Consider the following 6,000-nt stretch of genomic DNA (forward strand, 5'->3'; position numbering starts at 1 on the left):
CAATTAAAAGTTTAAAACGTTGCATGGAAATGGAAATGTGGGCCAAACTTCATGCTATTCAGCCGACATTCATGAGAATAAAAAAAGGTCAAATTGTTAGCTATTAGTCAAAATTGGTGTGCTGGTTGCCTAGAAAATAGGATCTGCATAAGTGGTTGGCTCCAACGGCCTTGACCCAAACGATTCTAGGAAAATCGTTCCGGTTTGACGATTCACTAGTTGAACTGCCCGATTTTTCCGTTTCGCATTAAAGAAAATGTTTTTATGGCACTTCCGATTTTGAGGGTTGAACCAGCCCGAAAAACAACCTGATTGACGGTTTTTCCAGTCCAATCGGACGGTCCGAGCTGTGTGAGACCCCGATTAGTCCTTAAGTTGGATATTATGTGATGCTAATTATTTGTGTGGTAAAATTTGGGTTTTAGGGTTAATTGGAAAACCCTAATTTGGGTTATGATTAAAACTCTAGTTTTTGTATTAATCACAAGTTTGAGTTGTAGTTAGAGTTAGTTATGCTAGTGTGTGGTTTAGTATAGGATTCGATCCATTTTATATAGGTTAGGTAAGTTTAAAAGTTAGAAAATCCTAAACTAGTAAAACCTCTAGTGTTATAATTTATTAGAACCCTAAGTTGGGTTTAAAAACCCTTAATATTTCCCATGACAAAACGATTGTTGTTTAATTGCATAACATACATGGTTAAGTATAGATGATTAAGTTAGTGGGGTGATTAGTAGAGAAACTAAGTAAGATTAATTAGTTTGGACTAGATAAAGTTTACGTCTATGGAGTAAATTGTAAGGAGTTCAAATGTTCAAGAGCAAGAGTTGAATAAAAGGTAAGTTGAAGTGTAAGGGTTAAAGGAGCAAAATGGGAACTTTTATGTGATTGGGTGTTAAGAAAATATCTTCTAATGTCTTGACTAGGCTTATGACTAAGCTTATATCTAGAAGATACAAGAGAAACCAAGTGATTAAATCACAAAACAACATAGGAAAAAAAGAGAGAGAGGGCCGAAAATTTGGAGAGAAAAGAGAGAAGAAAAATCCCTTTGGTGCACCAACTTTTGTCCATTAAACTTTATCTTGGAGCCTAGAACAACAACCTTGGCACTTGATTGTAGTGGTTTGATCATCTACAGAGCTTCAATTAAAGGTAAATCATCCTCTTTGAAAGTTGGTTTTTGGTGATTAAGTTTTGAAACCATGAAAAGTGATGCTTTTGTTGTAATTGTGCTCTCTTATGGTTCATATGGTGAGTATATGGTGGTTATAGAGTAATTTTATGGGTTAATTTAGTGATAATGTTGCTGAAATTTTGGTTAAGGCTATGAGAAATTAGGGCTTTTTGGTTTAAGCTTCTCTTAGTCAATTGGGTTGGTGATTAGACTTGATAATGGAACTTTTGGTGTAATTAAGTCATTTGAATGGTAAACTCTTAATAAACTCAGGTTTGTTATGGAACCCTAATGAAAAAGGGAAATTAGTTTGGTTTAGTTAGAACTTGAAAGGTTGGTGTGTACTTGGCTAGCGTTTTGAAGTTAGTAAAGAACTAGTGGAATTGGAATCTAGATGGTGGGTAATATTTGGTAATTTGGGGAAGAAATTTCGGACCATTGCTAGGTCTTTTAGAATCTGGTATAGGTAGTATTATTTGGCATGAAATTGGTTAGAAAACTTGTATAAGACTCATAGCAATGGACCATGTGTTTGCAAAGTTTAAAAACCGGCAAAACTGGAAACAGGGCAGCTCACAAATCCGAACATGGGCTCTGTTTTTCTTTATGCTGTGTGCTGATTCGGAAGCTACTCAAAACATAAAAGTTGTAGCTTCTTAAGTCCTTGATGTGCCTGCAAAATTTCAGGTCAAACAGATCAGTGTAGCCTGAGTTATGGCCAAAACAATCTCTCCTGTTTGGAACACTGGATTGTGTTACGTTTTCAAATTTGGCCTCTGGCCATGCTCGGTTCACCTGGATAACGTGCGAACTGGGTGTTGATCCCTTCATAAGAAATGTAGATCTTGGTCTTAGCTTCAAAATGGTATAAAGTGCATCCAAATCCGAGTTCCGTAGCTCTAGTTATGACCAAAACAAGAACGGTTGTCAGAACTGCCTTTGAATTTGGACAGTTCTGACAGGAACTTTGGACCCGTTTTTCACCCTGCTCGGTATTGATTCAGGTTTTGGCCAAAACATAAAGGCTCTGTTTGGATCACCTGTTTTTGGAGGTGTTTTTAAAAAACTTAACTGTAGCATTTTTTGAAAAACTTCATGTAACGTTTGGATTCTTGTTTTGAAAAACTCTGTGTTTTTGAAAAATACCTGCGTTTGGATTGAACAGTATTTCAAAAACACCTTCTTATTAAAAGTGAATATAAAAGAATTAGATAATTGCCCAATAACTTCAGCAACAAAGCAAAAGTGACCTTTTATAAAGATGGGAAAATTTTCAATGACCAAATATGAGAAGTAGCACACTACAGCCAATTAACAAATTTTGGAGTAACAAGAGGAACTTAACTTGTTTTTTTTTTAAAAATTTTAAAAAATATCTCAAAATATATTTTAAAAACTCTTCTATTCTTAAATATCTCAAAATATTCGTTAAAAATATTTCAAAATATTTCTAAAAATTGGATTAAAGCAAAATTTTTCTAATAATTACCCCCAAAAACTGCGTGATTCAAACGGAGCCAGCTTGTTTAAGGGATTTTTGTACAATATCATCCACAAACACATGGTGCAATTAGCATTGAGGTGCACATATGGAGGTAGTGCAAACCACGAGTTAGCATATATAAGATAAACAATCGAGTCCTGAAAGACATAACACGATAACACTGACACAAATTCGAAATCAAGCGGAAATCACATGTTTTTCAATCAAAGCGTATTAAACTTTTTTATTTCTAGGCCTATCGGTCCAAAGCCTCATAGTGTCCCCTAGTTATGCGCATTCCAATACATGTGCGCCGCCATTGCCCGCCGATCTTCGTTCCAATTAAAGATGCCCTGCTCCGACATATCGATGGGTTGGCCCGCCTGCTGTTGCTCCCCTGCTATCTGTGCATCAGCTATGGCTCCGAGGGTTGCTTCTTCGTTGAAGTACTCATCTGCTGGGGAGTATGCACGCATAAAATTGTGCAAAGTACAACATGCAAGCACAATATTATTTTGTGTTGCTATTAGATAATTCTGCATTGGACCCTTGAGTATTGGAAAACGCTTCTTAAGAACCCCAAATGTGCGCTCAATAATATTTCTAACCGATGCACACCACCTATTGAACAGACGTTTAGCTGCCCGTTCATGCTGTGTGCCCTGTGCTCCCCTAAACGGTGCCATAAAACCTGGCATATTTCTATAAGCAGCATCTACCACATAATATTTCCCTGTCAATGATGTCAAGTTGATGGTTAAAAGGCTTTGATTACTAATACAGAAATAGGTTCTTCTTGATTTTGTTTATGTAAGGTCTTGAAAATATCTACCACATAATTATGCATAATCTGCCAATGCCTATCTTGAAACATAAAAAGTTTATCACATACCCGGCGGTGGCATAGGAAAACCCGAATTCGGATCTAGCAAGGTATCTTGGAGAATTCGGGCATCATGAGCACTGCCCTCCCAACCGACTTGAACATATACAAAGCGCATATCATGATCGCAGGCAGCAAGCACATTCTGGGATAAGTCACCATGCCGATTTATGAACCTCTCTCGTATCTCTGAGCTGCACCAAGCGGAGACGTGTGTCCCGTCTAGTGCTCCTACACAATCCTATACAAAGCCCCATACAATATTTCAATAAATTGTAAATTGAAATTTGAGTTGCGAAAAAGTTGAAATAAAATGCTAAAAAACACAAACCCGGAACCACGGCATGAGTGATGCATTGTTCAAAATTCTTGGGTGAGTCCCATCGAAGTCTGTTGGCCTAACGAGATCACAACCGAGGCGAACTAATGCTCGTAACACACGACGAACATGTCGATCTATCGTCTCCGTGGAATGCTGGAACCGCTCGGCTAGAACACGGTGCCGCTCATCATGGCTCAGGCACATTAGAGTTAATGCAACGGATTCATGAACCCCCACCTGATGTGAAGGATATGCATGCCAATAACCACGCTGAACCAACAAATCACACAACATCAAGAATTGGGGAACATCCAAGCGCATGTTTTCAATAATTCTGTCCTCATGTCCGTTTATCAGCTCAAGCACATAGTCCCTCCCCGAGAGCACACTATCTCTAACTCTTCTTCTTCTGGGAACTCGGTTAAAGCGTGGGTCGAAAAACATGAAGCCTAGGAGCACAACTCCCAAAAGGATGTTATCGAAATCAACATCGTCCGTCTCGTCATCCAAGTACCCGCCCTGAATATGTCCCTGATTATCCATCGCACTGCTATCAGTATCAAGTGTGCAATAAAAATTCGGGATACCCTGCAAAGAAAGGAATCAAAAGGATTAAAAATAGAACCCAACAATGCTCTGGCTATATGCACAAAAATTTGATATAGAACAATCAGATAACAACTTATGAATTGGGGGGCATCTTGTTCCTATTATGATAACAATGCTCCGGCTATTTGAACCTACTTTTATAAATGTAAAGCCTAGCAAAATAAGAAGTTTGGAGTTTCACAAATACAAGTTTCCAACAGAAGCATACTTGCTGGTTTCCAAGTTAACAAGTTGCACACCTATGGAACAATAAATCCGCAAAACATTCTAGTCGTCTGGTATAATTTATACCTGGCCAAGAAGCTTAGCTATCAGTTTCCAAGTTAACAAGTTGCGAAGCTTGGCTACAAATGTACCACAAATCCTATACAATCCCTAGGTATGGTGAATACCTAGGCAACATGATATAGAACAACTAGTGCAATCTAAAATTCTCACTAGGTTCGACCGAAGGCAAAGAATTGGCCAGCTGTTTAATGAACATTTGAAATCAAGTATAACTATGCCAATTCCAAACGTTACCAAACGATTAAATCATCTTATCCCTGCTTATGACACTGTAACAAAGCCTATTATCACACACAGCCTAAAGTTGCAACAATCTGTTCGAACGAGCACACACAGCAATTAAAAGGTCACTAAATCGATTCATTAAAATTCAGAAAAAAAATAGACTCATTCGGGGTACACAAATAGAAAAAACCGCCGTCAAAGTTTCCAAGGCCAAACTACATCAAACGAAAATAAAAAGCGAAATAGTGGAATTGCATGTTCGGGGACACAAAGACAATCCAAGTGGGCTGCCACGACTAAAACTCGGATGGTATGAGCATCTATGCGGGTGGGAGGAGCCCTCGATGTCTCACAAACGCAAGTCGGGCATCGTCTGTGGTGCAGGAGAACCAAATGATACGCTCCGCTTTGGACCGGAGGAGATCGGCCATCTTAAGGTGAACATTTATGTCTAGCCCAAGCGCGCAGAGAGGCACCATTGCAGCTTCTAACTCCGCATCGTCATCTACAACAGCCTTTTGACTCTTCGAAGGTGAAGAGACCTCTGCACTCTCGCTCTTGCTCTTTTTACAGCTCAAATGTGTGTCAATGTTGTCTAGGACGCGGACGTACTGCTGGAATTGGGGGTACGATGGTGAGGAGAAGGAATCGCAAGACATGTCACCCGATCTGCGCTTCCCTTTGCTATTCTTAACTTTTTGTTTCCCTTTCCGACTCACAGGCTGTGAGGGAACGTTTTCCTCGGAGGAATCCACGTCCACAACCCCCTTTCCTGAATAGCGTCTAGCAGCTCTCTCCATTTGCTGCTTGTCGGCCGAGTTGGGCGGTGAATCTCCATATCCAGCGCTGAAATCCCCAGTCGCCCCTCGATTCATGAAAACTTCTTCGAGCACGTGATAAAGTAGGCATGAGCAGTTGTAGAATCTAGCGTATGCCTGGTTCACCTACAACAAAGCAGAAGACAGCAAAAGCACAATGAATGCAACTCTGAAAAACATATGATTGCATTAGAG

The sequence above is a fragment of the Coffea arabica genome, chromosome 11e, assembly GCF_036785885.1.
Source record: "Coffea arabica cultivar ET-39 chromosome 11e, Coffea Arabica ET-39 HiFi, whole genome shotgun sequence".
NCBI lineage: Eukaryota > Viridiplantae > Streptophyta > Magnoliopsida > Gentianales > Rubiaceae > Coffea > Coffea arabica.